This window comes from Oncorhynchus mykiss, chromosome 3, assembly GCF_013265735.2.
Source record: "Oncorhynchus mykiss isolate Arlee chromosome 3, USDA_OmykA_1.1, whole genome shotgun sequence".
Lineage (NCBI taxonomy): Eukaryota > Metazoa > Chordata > Actinopteri > Salmoniformes > Salmonidae > Oncorhynchus > Oncorhynchus mykiss.
The window spans coordinates 14169860-14186252 of record NC_048567.1 but is presented as its reverse complement, the minus strand read 5'-3'; the positions used below and the strand labels follow the sequence as shown (position 1 = coordinate 14186252).

The 16393-nt window shown below is 45.8% G+C and overlaps 1 protein-coding gene across 1 annotated transcript in view; it reads left to right on the top strand.

Moving 5' to 3' along the window:
• Positions 1-16393, top strand: part of LOC110510806 (sperm acrosome membrane-associated protein 6) — a 43479-nt gene that overhangs the window by 6054 nt on the left and 21032 nt on the right. The window contains exon 2 of the mRNA XM_036975413.1: positions 3395-3449. The gene's annotated coding sequence lies outside the window, so the exon portion shown is untranslated. The remainder of the gene's footprint in view (positions 1-3394; positions 3450-16393) is intronic.

The window sequence follows — 16393 nt, the reverse complement described above, 5'->3', positions numbered from 1 at the left end:
GGCTTTGAAGGGGACAGGCCCGGCCCTCCCTCCACGAGGGCTGACCCGTGCTCAGCTGCAGTGTGTCAATCCGTGCCCTCCCAAACCTCCCAGACCCCAGACAATGGGTCAGATGTCAGGCCGGGAAATGCAACACTCCCCTTCCCCTCCTCTTCTCTCCTCCTCTACTTCCTCCTTCCCCCTCTTCTCTCTTCTCTCTGTTGTGTCTAGTGGCTTGTCAGGTGCTGTTCATTAACCCTTCACAGGGGACTTCCCGTCCCGTCCCCATCCCGCCCTCTGTCCGAAAATATAACCTTTCTATTTAGCAATTGGATATTTTGTCTTTCAGGAAATGTATTGCGTTGTCTAGGCCTGTTCAAGATGACTATACTATAGGAGGATAAATCACCAAAGAATAGAACTGTATAGACAATGTAGAATAGACCCCAACCCCCTAAATTCCGCACACTGCTTATGTATGTGGTAAGGCCCTTGCTTTTCAAGGCTGTAATTGATGGTTTTGTACTCTCTGACTCTGTGCACTGTGCAAACGCACACACACACACACACACACACACACACACACACACACACACACACACACACACTGAGGCACATAATTCTGGGTCTGAGTCACCTCTTTAACAGAAAGTCAATAACAATACAGGAATGATTAATCAGGCCCTTTATTCCCCTCCTCCACTCTCCCTCCCTCCCTCTCGCTCCCTCACTTCTCTCAACCCCACTCTCACCCTTTCTCAGCTAACTATTGATCTGAATGCATTTGCCTCCCATTTATCGCTCTAAACTCCCCCCTCTAAAGTCCCCCACTGCCACTGCAATGAGCAGCAACAAAGACCCTCTCACTCAAGAGAGTCTGACACACACGCACACATAAACACAAACACACTCCATATGTTAATTTGTGTGTAAAATCGTGTTAATCGTGTAAGGGGAGTAGTCAGAAAGTCCAGTAGTCAGAAATTGGCTGTATGTTAATAGTATAATATAATATATGCCATTTAGCAGACGCTTTTATCCAAAGCGATTTACAGTCATGCATGCATACATTTTACATATTAAGAGGGTTAAGGTTAACTTCTGCAGTGTAGTGAGCACCCATCACCTTTTTGTGTAAAACACACTAAGCTTTATACCAGAGTAACTACCTATGTAATCCTCATTTTACAGACTTGTAAGTCTACAGTTATACATTACTACCTAATTCAGAAATCATTTGTATTAAATAAGACGTTTGGTAGAATGGGCACTGATTTATAAAGCTTCACAATGTTTCGGGGATGCAGGTGCACTCTAAGCCTCTATGCAGGCATGTGTGAGTGCGTGTGTTTCGCCTCAACCTTTGTAAACCTGTTGCGGGATTGAAAATGGTTTGACTGACAGCTCCTTTGACCCTCCCCCTCATCCCCTAACCATTCTAGATGGTGGCAGTCAGGTTGCCATGACACCAGACTGTTTTGTCTGCCCTTTGACCTCCCGAAGGGGTGCTGTGGTCAATCAGGCATTACATTTGAGGGGCGAATGGAAGGGGGAAAGCGGCAAGGGGCGAGGGGCAAGTAGTCGAAGGAGGGGGGCAGGGGGGTGCATTTCCTCTCTAAACCCGAGGTACAAAAGGTTCCTCTATACATACGCTGTGTACACAGACATGGAGATGGAGAGTCGTGGAGGGGGAGGGAGGGGGGAGGGAGGCATACTGAGACAAAGACACATGTGCACACAGACATGAAAGCTCGCTCGCTCTCTCTTTCTTTCTCTCTCTCCCTCCCTCTCTCCCTGTCTCTCTTTCTCTCCCTCCCTACCTCTCTCTCTCTCTCTCTATCTCTCTCTCTCTCTCTCTCTCTCTCTCTTTCTCTCTCTCTCTCTCAGGGAGGAGGGTAAGTGAACTAGGATGTGTGTCCCAGGTGGTGGAGGGGGTTATTATAGTCATTGTGCCTCCCAGTCCGGCCAACTGAAACTGTTTGGCTGCTGTGCCGTTTGAAGTTATATTTATCAAGCACAAGCAGGAGGCTCAACTTATACACCGAGATCTGTGTCTTCTAATTATTGAGAATGGGGAGGAAAGGACACGTGTTTGTTTAGACGGTTTGATATTAGGGATTGGACATGTGTCCAATCCCTGTGCAGATGTGTGTCCAGATGCTTTCCTGAAAGATCAAAGAGGGCGCGGAGGTGTGAATCAGATTATATTTCAACACCCTAAATTTATGATACTTCAAATACCATGAAATATCTGATTTTTAATGCCTATATATTTGACCAAAACATCCCATGTCATTCCCTGAGTGATACTTTCAAATTTGCATATGATTGTCAAAATTCTTCAAGTGGCCAATTAAATCTGGATAGCCTGTACAAAATATTGCCATTTTGCATTGTGCTGAATTAACCAATGATTAAGTCAATCAACCTGGCTAAATTGTATAAATGCATTAATGAAAGCACTTGAACTGAATGAGACAGGCACTCTAGATGCTGAATGTGGATTTGGGTGAAGTTCTGCATGTGACGTTTATTCTGATTCATTTACACTCTATCTATAGTGCTGTATTTATGACCTCCTTGTACAGATCACACAGTATAGCGTTGATAGATGATTGTTCATTTCATTATTTTTCCTGTTTATTTACTGTAGATGGTGATAATTGATTGTGTAATTTAATCCTTTTAATTGCAGCTGTGTTTGCCTGCTTTTCATTTCCCTCATTAGCAATGACCTTTTTCTGACCCATAGAAAATAGGGCATGGAGCGTTTCTCTGCTCTGAGCCCATATACTGGTGTCAAAATATTGACATTGACTATTAAAAGTGCACATCACCACCATGGCCCGAATCTGTGTACGTTTAAAAATTGGTCCTCATATATGGTTGGTTTAATATGCCGTGCCAGATGTTGAGACAAAGAAAACCTGTCAGAGCTCAGGAAGTTAGAGGAAACTACTTCCCAGTGGTAAATTCCCATTTCATATTTCCATTTCATTCAAAATACTGATGCATACTGTGATGTGCCGTACTGAGCCATGTGTTTATCTATCTTCTGAAGCTGAGCAGTTAGAATTGACGGTGATATTTAAAATGTCACACTGTCATCATAATCACTTCAAAAAACTGGCAGTGGTATTTGAATGTGTGTATTACGTTAAGTAGCTGTGCAATTACTTACTTGACACTTGGATGAAATTGAAGATGTTATGATTCATATGTTATGAATCTCCGCCCCTCTGGAAAGAAGTTGACTTATAATCTGTTGTCTGGAATATCTACCTCATTCAAATAGAAATATCCCACTCATCAATCATATGACTGGAAAACAACACTGTGTTTTTCCACAGCAGCTATGGTGCTGCACCTCTACAGTACGTCTCTCTCTAAGCCCTTGTGACTCTTTGTGTTTCAGTGTGGGGACCGGACCCATCTCCTGTCTTCCTGGTCCTCAGCAGAACAGCCATGAGGTAATATCCTCTCCTCCTCTCTACCTCCATCCATCATTCCATCCCTCACTCCCTGCACCCTGGGTCTGGGTCGTCATCATCCCTTCTAACACCCATCAGTCTTTTAGGTCTCCTGTTTCTCAATCTGTTTTATCTTCTGTTTTCTGTCTGACAGACAGCTGTCTTGCTGCCTCTATAGAAAAGCTCTACTATCCCATCTGCTTTATGGAGAACCAGGTCTCTTCACCTCCCTGTTTCTGGCATGACTCATGACTCATTACTCATGACTCATTGTGCTGTGGTGACTACAGTTTGCTTGTGAGACTCCTGGATTCTATGGTTTTTACCATAGCTGTCTACAGTCCATGTACAACAAATAGACTCCTGTATTCTATGGTTTTAACATAGCTGTATATAGTCCACGTACAACAAATAGACATGACTAGAGCTATGCCTATTTTCTTCTCAACCTATTGCAACATTTGATTGAAATCTCAAACTCCACATTTGAGTAGAAAACCTAGAGAAGGTTACTAGCCTGTAGTTTCCGTAATGTAATCACGTAATGTAATGCACCCCGACTGGGAGGGGCCAGGGGCACGCCTGGCACACCAGCCTGGCCCGGGCAGAGATTGACAGCTGTGCCCTAGCAACCATTGGTTTGGCACATTGCCAAGCCGCCAGGGGTTTCCAGGGAAGAGGTTCCCATGGCAACGCTCATTTTGCCACTTTGGTTGGCGTACTTACAAGGTTGGCGTTGGGCAGATTAATGTGTGTTACAGCAACGCTGCTCTCAGCTGGAAAATCAAATGCTTATTCCAGCAGATTGGACCCGTCTGCACGGCATTACCATGGCGATTTTAAATGACATAGCTAAATTAGTCCCATCTGATGGTCTTTTACGCAGTAATCAAGGAGTGGCATTAGTGGCTTTTAATTAATCAATTCTTTACCGTATAAAGTCTAACACGGATGTTTGAATTTCAACCCTGGTCCAGTAATGTATCCATTCATTAAATGTCAAGGAAATTGTACAAGCTGTGAATAATATTTCAGAGATTGATTTCCAGCAGACCAGACACTGCCCAGTAGCCTGTCTTCACTTCGTCAACCGTTTTTTACAGTCTCTCCATCCAACTGCGCTAGCTGGTGCATTCACCACAAAATGTCTCTCCCATTCACACATCCTCTGGATGCACTGAAGGATCAAATAAAATCTAATTTTGTTTGTCACATACACATGGTTAGCAGATATTAATGCGAGTGTAGCGAAATGCTTGTGCTTGTGCAGTTCCGACAATGCAGTAATAACCAACGAGTAATCTAACCTAACAATTTCACAACAGGGACAAGTGTAAAGGGATGAAGAATATGTACATAAAGATATATGAATGAGTGATGGTACAGAACGGCATAGGCAAGATGCAGTAGATGGTATCGAGTACCGTATATACATGTACATATGAGATGAGTAATGTAGGGTATATAAACATATAAAAGTGGCATAGTTTAAAGTGGCTAGTGATACATGTATTACATAAAGATGGGAAGATGCAGTAGATGATATAGAGTACAGTATATACATATGAGATGAGTAATGTAGGATATGTAAACATTATATTAAGTTGCATTGTTTAAAATGGCTAGTGATACATTTTTTACATCCATTTTTCCAATATTAAAGTGGCTGGAGTTGAGTCAGTATGTTGGCAGTCTGATGGCCTTGAGATAGAAGCTGTTTTTCAGTCTCTCGGTCCCAGCTTTGATGCACATGTACTGACCTCGCCTTCTGGATGATAGCGGGGTGAACAGGCAGTGGCTCGGGTGGTTGTTGTCCTTGATGATCTTTATGACCTTCCTGTGACATCGGGTGGTGTAGGTGTCCTGAAGGGCAGGTAGTTTTCCCCCGGTGATGCGTTGTGCAGACCTCACTACCCTCTGGAGAGCCTTACGGTTGTGGGCGGAGCAGTTGCCGTACCAGAAGGTGATACAGCCCGACAGGATACTCTCGATTGTGCATCTGTAAAAGTTTGAGTGCTTTTGGTGACAAGCTGAATTTCTTCAGCCTCCTGAGGTTGAAGAGGCGCTGCTGCGCATGTGTGGGTGGACCAATTCAGTTTGTCTGTGATGTGTACGCCGAGGAACTTAAAACTTACTACCCTCTCCACTACTGTCCCGTCGATGTGGATAGGGGGGTGCTCCCTCTGTTGTTTCCTGAAGTCCACGATCATCTCCTTTGTTTTGTTGATGTTGAATGTGAGTTTTTTTTCCCTGACACCACACTCCGAGGGCCCTCACCTCCTCCCTGTAGGCCATCTTGTTGTTGTTGGTAATCAAGCCTACCACTGTAGTGTCGTCTGCAAACTTGATGATTGAGTTGGAGGCGTGCATGGCCACGCAGTCGTGGGTGAACAGGGAGTACAGGAGAGGGTTCAGAACGCACCCTTGTGGGGCCCCAGTGTTGAGGATCAGCGGGGTGGAGATGTTGTTACCTACCCTCACCACCTGGGGGCGGCCCGTCAGGAAGTCCAGTACCCAGTTGCACAGGGCGGGGTCGAGACCCAGGGCCTCGAGCTTGATGACGAGTTTGGAGGGTACTATGGTGTTAAATGCTGAGCTGTAGTCGATTAACAGAATTCTCACATAGGTATTCCTCTTGTCCAGATTTGTTAGGGCAGTGTGCAGTGTGGTTGCGATTGCGTCGTCTGTGGACCTATTGGGGCGGTAAGCAAATTGGGGTGGGTCTAGGGTGTCAGGTAGGGTGGAGGTGATATGGTCCTTGACTAGTCTCTCAAAGCACTTAATGATGACAGAAGTGAGTGCTACGGGGTGGTAGTCGTTTAGCTCAGTTACCTTAGCTTTCTTGGGAACAGGAACAATGGTGGCCCTCATGAAGCATGTGGGAACAGCAGACTGGGATAAGGTTTGATTGAATATGTCCGTAAACACACCAGAAAGCTGTTCTGCGCATGCTCTGAGGACGCAGCTGGGGATGCCATCTGGGCCTGCAGCCTTGCGAGGGTTAACATGTTTAAATGTTTTACTCACGTCGGCTGCAGTGAAGGAGAGTCCGCAGGTTTTGGTAGCGGGCCGTGTCGGTGGCACTGCGTTGTCCTCAAAGTGAGCAAAGAAGTTGTTTAGTCTGTCTGGGAGCAAGACATCCTAGTCCGCGACGGGGCTGGTTTTCTTTTTGTAATCCGTGATTGACTGTAGACCCTGCCACATACCTCTTGTGTCTGAGCCGTTGAATTGTGACTCTACTTTGTCTCTATACTGATGCTTAGCTTGTTTGATTGCCTTGCTGAGGGAATAGCTACACTGTTTGTATTCGGTCATGTTTCCGGTCACCTTGCCCTGGTTAAAAGCAGTGGTTCGCGCTTTCAGTTTCGCGCGACTGCTGCCATCAATCCACGGCTTCTGGTTTGGGAATGTTTTAATAGTTGCTGTGGGTACGACATCGCCGATGCACTTGCTAATAAACTCGCTCACCGAATCAGCGTATTCATCAATGTTGTTGTTTGACGCAATGCGGAACATATCCCAATCCACGTGATCGAAGCAATGTCGAAGAGTGGAATTAGATTGGTCGGACCTGCGCTGAACAGACCTGAGCGCGGGAGCTTAATATGCTGATAGAATTTAGGGAGTCTTGTTTTCAGATTAGCCTTGTTAATATCCCCAGCTACAATGAATGCAGCCTCAGGATATGTAGTTTCCAGTTTACATAGAGTCAAATAAAGTTCGTTCAGGGCCATCAATGTTTTTGCTTGGGGGGGAATATATGCGGCTGTGATTATAATCGAAGAGAATTCTCTTGGTAGATAATGAGGTCGACATTTGATTGTGAGGAATTCTAAGTCAGGTGAACAGAAGGATTTGAGTTCCTGTATGTTGTTATGATCACACCTCGTCTCGTTAATCATAAGGCATACCCCCCTGCCCCTCTTCTTACCAGAAAGATGCTTGTTTCTGTCGGCGCGATGCTTGATGAAACCAGCTGGCTGTAACGACTCCGATAGCGTCTCTCCAGTGAGCCATGTTTCCGTGAAGCAAAGAACGTTACAGTCTCTTATGTCTCTCTGGAATGCTACCCTTGCTCGGATTTCATCAACCTTGTTGTCAAGAGACTGGACATTGGCGAGTAGTATGCTAGGGAGCGGTGCGCGATGTGCCCGTCTCCGGAGCCTGACCAGAAGACCGCTTCATCTGCCCCTTTTACGGCGTCGTTGTTATGGTTCGCGGGCTGGGATCCGATCCATTGTCCTGGGTGGTGGGCAAAACACAGGATCCGCTTTGGGAAAGTCGTATTCCTGGTCGTAATGATGGTGAGTTGACGTTCCTCCCGACTGTATGTAATAAAACCTAAGATTACCTGGGGTACCAATGTAAGAAATAACACGTAAAAAAACTAAATAGTGCATAGTTTCCTAGGAACGCGAAGCGAGGCGGCCATGTCTGTCGGCGCCGGAAGTTATATTCTGAGGCAATTCCTGGCTATGATGATCAGAGGGTTTTGAAGTGAAGGGTTGAATGGGGAGATGGAAACTGACAAAGTACTGTACGTAATAGTGTGGTATAGGTCTGTGAGGGTTTAGGAGTCCATTGCTGGCAGAATACTATGCAGGCTGCGACAACCTTCTAGGGGCACACACCGGCCCCAGCACAGACACTTAAAGTTGGCCAGCTTTCTTGGTGGAATTGCCTCAGGCCCCCAGACACACAGACATACCTGCTGAGGAAATAGAGAGAGAGAGACGATAAGAGAGAAAGACTACGAGAGAAAGAGAGAGTGGGATAGCCGATAATGGCACAACCACGCTGCATTCCTGCGTGATTTGACTGTGAAAAAGATTGCAGGCAGGGAACCGAGCGGAGGAAAGGGAGGGGGAAGGAGGGGGATTTGTAGAGAGAGGGTGACTAAAAGGATAAGAGGTGGGAAACGAGGGCGGGTGAGGAGAAAAAGGTCAGCTGAGTGGAGAGAGGGAGGGGCAGGGAGGCCAGCACTTTTGGACAGGAGAGGAACGAGAGAGGGTGATGGTGGAAAGGAGAAGGGGAGAGAAGCAGACAGGGGGGATTAGGAATTTGAGCACAGTCCAAAGGGGGGGAGGGGCGTGAAGAGGAAGAGGACGGAGGGGGAAGAGAAAAATTCCACCTGGCAACGTTTGAATGGTTCCGCTGGCATAGCCATGGTAACCCTGGAATCATCTGATTGGCTGAGGGAGTGTTCTGAGGCTGGATGTGTCTGGGTGTATCTCGCTCTCTCCGTTCACATACCAGCCTCATCCACGGGATAGCTAGCTAGCGAAAGTTCGAAGTAAGGTCTGCAGAATGATAGGTGGGGCAAAACACAGTCACTGATCTTTATTTGTTTCCTTCTTGCTAATGTCATCTGACAACTTTCGACTGGCAGTATGATATCCCTCGTAACAGCTTTCCCAAACCACACGCCACACAAACACAGAGATATTGCTTTTCAAAGGCAGAGAGAGACACAAATAATCTGTTGCAGAGCTACAGTCGCATAGTTACAATTTCACAGCTTCACTTCATTTCTTCAGCCGGGCACCGGGAGGGATTTGAACCTATATCCACAAGGCTAACGATATGCGTCAGTATTAATTGCACAGGTAGTACCATTCACAAACTGGGGGAAAGCAGGCTGTTATGGCACAAACACACAGTGTGACTTTATCATTGCAGGCCCATTCATTTTAGTGCAGGTCACTGCGCTCCCCATTCAACCTTTACAGCAGAAATCCGTTTAGCTAAATGAGTCAACTAATTTGGTTAAAACCCTTCAGGGTAGAGGCTCCTGATAAACACAGAGGAACAATGACAAGCATCGTCTCAAAGACATTTCTGATTTTGGATTTGCAGATGTAAGCACTTTAAAATAAAAAATGCTTTATTTATAAAATGTTCAATAACTACATCAACTATAATTTTGTCTAAAGCTATTATGACAACAGCACACAGAAATGATGCAGGACAGCTATTTTTGACTGTGGTATTTCATTACATTTCATTAATGTGTTTATATCATAACTCATAACTATCAGAAGAGGATATGCAGCCACATAGTGTATATTGACAGTAAGAGATAATGCATTTAAAACCATTATGGGGTCAGAATAGATATTTCAGGCCACTCTGTAGTGAACTGGGTTAGAACTGGGTTAGCACTGTGTTACGAGACCAGCGTGATGCTTGTTAGAGCGCTGCTGAGAGGGAGTGGAGAGAAAGAGGGGACAAAGCAAGGTCAGTCGCCACAAGAGGGCAACAGTGCCCCAGAAATGATTGCGGTGGTGGTTGGTGGTACCAGTTGTGCACAGTTTTCTCCTGACATTATTATAACGATGTGTGTGTGTGTGTGTGTGTGTGTGTGTGTGTGTGTGTGTGTGTGTGTGTGTGTGTGTGTGTGTGTGTGTGTGTGTGTGTGTGTGTGCTTTCTGTAAAATGATATGTCTAAACTCCCCTTGTGTGTATTGTATGCTATCATCATCATCAAAAAAGACATGTCTATTAACAGACAGATTATATTTTGACCATTCAGACAAACGGACAGACGGACAGACGGACAGACGGACAGACAGACAGACAGACCGACACAGAGAGAGAGAGAGAGAGAGAGAGAGAGAGAGAGACAGACAGACAGACACCTGTCCGGCTGGTGAAGACGTGGCAGAGGGAGTGCTACTACAGAGTGTGCTGCGGTGTGAGGTAGTTGGTTGTATGGTTTCACATAATAAACAGCCCGGAGATAACTGTACAACCTTCTAGCTTTCCCCGCGGTGTCACCACAACCTACAGTAAGCACCCCTGGAGTCACACCACCAAGACAACACTGTGGTAAGTATAGGACTGTTAGAGAAAGTACATGACACAACACAGAGAGGCTAGTTTAGGTCACTAACAAGACAACACAGAGAGGCTAGTTTAGGTCACTAACAAGACAACACAGAGGCTAGTTTAGGTCACTAACAAGACAACACAGAAAGGCTAGTTTAGGTCACTAACAAGACAACACAGAGGCTAGTTTAGGTCACTAACAAGACAACACAGAGAGGCTAGTTTAGGTTACTAACAAGACAACACAGAGAGGCTAGTTTAGGTCACTAACAAGACAACACGGAGGCTAGTTTAGGTCACTAACAAGACAACACGGAGGCTAGTTTAGGTCACTAACAAGACAACACAGAGGCTAGTTTAGGTCACTAACAAGACAATACAGAGGCTAGTTTAGGTCACAAGACAACACGGAGGCTAGTTTAGGTCACAAGACAACACAGAGGCTAGTTTAGGTCACAAGACAACACGGAGGCTAGTTTAGGTCACAAGACAACACAGAGGCTAGTTTAGGTCACAAGACAACACGGAGGCTAGTTTAGGTCACAAGACAACACAGAGGCTAGTATAGGTCATAAAAGGTAACATTTGCTCTATATTGAAGAACAGACAGTGTAAGTGAACTGTGCACGGAGGCCATTTTTCATTATGTGATCCATTAGTTTTTTTCTGTCGTGGAAGGTTGAGTTGAGTTGGATTCAATAGATGCAAGAGCTGCCTCCTGTCTGGTCTCTTTTGCTTCAACTGAAATGTGTCTTCCGCATTTAACCCAACCCCTCTGAATCAAGGCACTACAGCCCTGTGTTATTACATATCACTACTCTGGGTCAGTAAGTTATACTATGTACTGTACACTGCATAGTGCACTTACTGTAGACTACCTCTCCTTGAAGGCCAAAATACGGTCCCAGAGCTCTCTCTCTATAGGTGCCTCTTAAAGTCCTTAACTAGACCTTCAGATCCAATATCATACTGTATCATACTCCCCACGATAACACACCTCAATACTGCATTCCCTCTTTCCTGCAGCCATTTGACTGGATTCTACTGGCCAAAACTAGTACAAGTGTTCATTTTCAGTCGTTACCAGACTGTCATTGTTCTGCAGCCTCTGGCTCTGTGGTTCTGATCGATGACACCCAGAATTTGTCCGCCTGTCTGGAATAAAGAAACTCACTAATGCCTGCCATCCTGCACAGTGGTAAAATTGTTCTAGTCTCTCCTCTCCCTGCTTTACTTTCATACAGGGTAACAATATCATATAACATCCCAATAACTAATAATTCTAGCTATGTAACTGGGTGTCATGCACCCACATTCATTCTGTGTAACATGATCCATGTCTATGGCTCTCTCGTCTGTGTTCTTGTCTCTCATATCACTCCAGAACATGTACTCTTTGTGTTCCGTTTTCCTGAGGTTTGCATTCACAGTCAGAGAAATATATCAGTTGCTTGCGAACAGCCAACCCCTCACCACCCTCCCAGAAGCCCCCCTCCTCTCCTGCTGCATCCCCCCTTCATGCTAACTCAACCAACCTCCCCCTCCCTCTCCCTGCCTCCTCTCGTCCCCCCAGTGTGTCTGGGCTAGTAGCTAAGACAACAGGCATCCGCATTGCGTTGTGGCTCCTCTCCTGGAAGGGACAAAAGGGGGCACATATCAGAATTCTGCTGATTCAGCGCTGTTCTTTATCATACCCACAACGCCTTTCTCATGCCGTCCCAGATAGATGCACCTTTGTCAAATTCCTGACGTGTCGAGCGTGGAAGGGTTGCGTTTTCTCCCTCTCTCTCCTTCTGTGTTCTTGTCTCTATAATTGTTGTATCCTCTGTCATTTTAGTGAGAACAGGGAGCTGCCATTTATTTCTTTGTCTCTGTATCTCCATCATTGTGGCAGAGAGAGATCTGGATATCACTGATTGGATCAGTGGGTATTTTATCCACATGGCTGATCAGAGCTCATTGGTAGTCTGGGTAGATAATGCAGCTTGCCTACATACATGCACACACACACACGCGCACACACACACATGCCGCATGCACGCACGCACACACACACACACACACACACACACACACAGCCAGCCAGCCAGCCAGCTGTTACAGGCATCTATGTGATCTGTATGATCCAAACATATACAGTGCTACATGCTAGTTAGAACAGCCCAGACATGAGAGGGGGGGATGGACCGACTCAGACCAATGACGTCACATCTTCTGCAACACTCTTTGTGCTGCCTGACAGTGGAGTGATGCGGTGCAGAGCAGAGCCGCCAGCAGATGCACCTGTCTAGGACAGCATATCTGTGTGCATCTGTGTCTCTCTGTCTCAAAGCCCCAGCACCACGAGTGGCTCTTGCTATTTAAGTGCAAATGTCTCAGAGATAGCTTCCAGCCTGGAGTGGTAGGCTCAGAAACAGATACAGGAAGGTATGCTGGCACTCACTCTGTCAGGCGAGTAGCTGTGAGCTTGAAAATGAATGTTTTGCCTTTATATTCATTCTAATCTACTTTAAGAAAAAGATTGCACTGGATTTGTCTGTCTGGTATTGATGGTGTCGTTGGTAATGATGGTGTTGTTGGTAAGGATGGTGTTGATGGTAATGATGGTGTTGTTGGTAATGATGGTGTCGTTGGTAATGATGGTGTTGTTGGTAAGGATGGTGTTGATGGTAATGATGGTGTCGTTGGTAATGATGGTGTCGTTGGTAATGATGGTGGTGTTGGTAAGGATGGTGTTGATGGTAATGATGGTGTCGTGGTAATGATGGAGTCATGGTAATGATGGTAATGATGGTGTCGATGGTAATGATGGTGTCGATGGTGTCAATGGTAATGATGGTGTTGATGGTAATGATGGTGTCGTTGTTGATGATGGTGTCGTTGGTAATGATGGTGTCGATGGTGTTGATGGTAATGATGGTGTCGATGGTAATGATGGGGTCGATGGTAAGGATGGTGTCGGTCGATGGTGTTGATGGTGTCGTTGTTGATGATGGTGTCGTTGGTAATGATGGTGTTTATGGTAATGATGGTGTTGATGGTAATGATGGTGTCATGGTAATGATGTTGTCGATGGTAATGATGGTGTCAATGGTAATGATGGTGTCGGTCGATGGTGTTGATGGTGTCGTTGTTGATGATGGTGTCATTGGTAATGATGGCGTCGTTGGTAATGATGTTGTCGTTGGTAATGATGGTGTCAATGGTAATGATGGTGTCGGTCGATGGTGTTGCCGGTGTCGTTGTTGATGATGGTGTCAATGGTAATGATGGCGTCGTTGGTAATGATGTTGTCAATGGTAATGATGGCGTCGTTGGTAATGATGTTGTCGATGGTAATGATGGTGTCAATGGTAATGATGGTGTCGGCCGATGGTGTTGATGGTGTCGTTGTTGATGATGGTGTCGTTGGTAATGATGGTGTCGTTGGTAATGATGGTGTCATGGTAATGATGGCGTCGTTGGTAATGATGTTGTCGATGGTAATGATGGCGTCGTTGGTAATGATGTTGTCGTTGGTAATGATGGTATCACTGTAATGATGGCGTCGTTGGTAATGATGTTGTCGTTGGTAATGATGGTGTCATGGTAATGATGGCGTCGTTGGTAATGATGTTGTCGTTGGTAATGATGTTGTCGTTGGTAATGATGGTGTCGGTCGATGGTGTTGATGGTGTTGTTGTTGATGATGGTGTCATTGGTAATGATGGCGTCGTTGGTAATGATGGTGCTGGTTTTGGTGTGTTTTGTGGAATAATCCATTCGGCTGCTGTTGAGTTCTCTGCTTAATGAGGTCTTGGTCTGATGTTATATCAGAATGACGAGAGGTTCCAGTGAAGATCTGTATTAAAAGCCTGGTTGAATGATACAGAGGATCAGTCTGATAAATGATCTCCCCTTGTAGGACTCTTTGATGTCTGATAGGATCTCCTTTGTCTGTTGATGTCTGTTGTTTTCCTGGTCAATATGCCTCCGCTCCTCAACCGCCACCTGCTGGCTGCTAAATTAAGATTACAAACAGCTATTATCGTTAGACCATAGTTTATAGGCTAAAGAGAAATCTTTCCCAAGGAGAGTGCACTCAGAGTCGCTCCCTCCAAGACTATACACACACAGCAAGCATACTGTACATGTGCGCACACACACACACACACACACACACACACACACACACACACACACACACACACACACACACACATACGGAAGCAAGCACTCATGCACACACACACATGATTTAGACGCTCCCGCGCCCTCAAAGACTTGTGCACATCGGTGATAGTCTTTACAGTGTAACAAGGTTAGAGCACTTTATGACCAATCATGATGCTTACACATCAAACCTTCCATTTATGTCCTGTCTCTCTGAACAGACAACCAAGTGGCTAAATAAGATTCTGTTTCAGGTCCGCATTCCCCTCAGGGGCCCTGTGATTCTGTTATACAATAAACACATATGTACAAACGAGGTAACAAGATGTTCTCTCTGAGGACCTGAGAGCAACACAGACATCTCAGCCGACTGCCATGAGCCTGGCATCTGCCTTTGGTTATTACCAGCCGTTAATGCTAGTTTCTATGGGAATAATGGATATACTGTAGTAGGCTGCATGCTTTACTCCGTTATTGATTTGGTCCGCCTATCTGGGCGGTTTATTTGGTGTTTTCTCTGTCATTCAAGCTGCCGTTTATTAACTGTAGAGATATTAATGGCTGGATGATTGATGTAAACCTGGAAGGCAGTGGTGATATCAGGAGCGCAGGTTCATGTGCTCTCCTTTGGCTTGGTGCACCTTCACTTCTCACCCTGTTTGAAATTCTGACCCTCCCCCTCCATTCCCTCTGCTTCCGAGCCTCTCTGACACCCTCTAAGCTCCCCCTGTCTAACACACACATTTCTCCTCATTCCCAGACACACACACACACCAGCACAGAGCCCACAGATTGCAAAGAGGGGGCTGGGCGGGTAAGTGGAGACGTGTTATTCGAAAAACGTGAGATATAAAGCGAGAGGGATATGGAGGGTAGGAGAGAGAGAGAGAGAGAGAGAGAGAGAGAGAGTTTTAGATTGGGGACAAGGCATGTAGAAGTGGGAGGGATGCTCAGAGCAGAGAGAGGAGACTGGAGAATGAGACGATGAAAGCAAGAAGGAGGGGGAAAGCGAGAAGACAGACTTTGTGTATGTGTGTGTGTGTGTGGGGGGGGGGGGGTATTTATGTGTGTGTGTACGTGTGTGTAAGACAGTTTGTGTTTTGTTTTTGGGAGGGGGTGCGCATATGCATATATATATGTTCATATGTGCGTGTGTTTTAGCGTGTATGTGTGTTTGTGTTCCCGGTGACACAGATTGATGGAGGGAGAAGACAGAGGCTGAGGGGACTGTGCTGGTGGCGGTGGGGGAGGTAGGTAGAGAGTAGAGCATGCAGGATAATAGAATCAATACTGTTGTCTGTAACATACCTGCCGTTGGGCTTTCAGTCTGGCCCCAGTAGCCAGTCAGCCATCAGACCCAGCCGCCGTAGAGCAAAGACAGAGAACGAGAGGGGGGGACAAAGAGAGAGAAAAGGAGGGGAAATGCAGGCATTGCCGCCTTCTTTTTTATTTGCCTCAAATGATGGTGAATGAAGATGGAGTGTTGAAAAAGGCTAAGTTTGATTCCTTTGTGTTTTTTAAACCTTTGTGTTTTGTTTAGTGCCTCTGCCGCCAAGATGTACTGGAACTTTGGATAGAGGAAGATACCATCCTTTTGTGTCTCTGTGCCTGTATTTGTGTGTATATGCATGTATGTGCGTGTCCTTGTGTGCCTGTGTCTGTATTTGTGTGAATATGCATGTATTTGCGTGTCCTTGTGTGCCTGTGTCTGTGTGTGTGTCTGTGTGTGTGTGTGTGTGTGTGTGTGTGTGTGTGTGTGTGTGTGTGTGTGTGTGTGTGTGTGTGTGGGTGTGTGTGTGTGTGTGTGCCTGTGTCTGTGTCTGTGTGTGTGTGCCTGTGTCTGTGTGTTTAATCAACAACTGCACCATCAGAGGACACATGTTGAGGGAGACATGTTGTCCACATGTCTGTGTCGCTGCTACTCTATGTGTTCGTCTTGTTTCTCCTCTAGATTCCCAGATTGC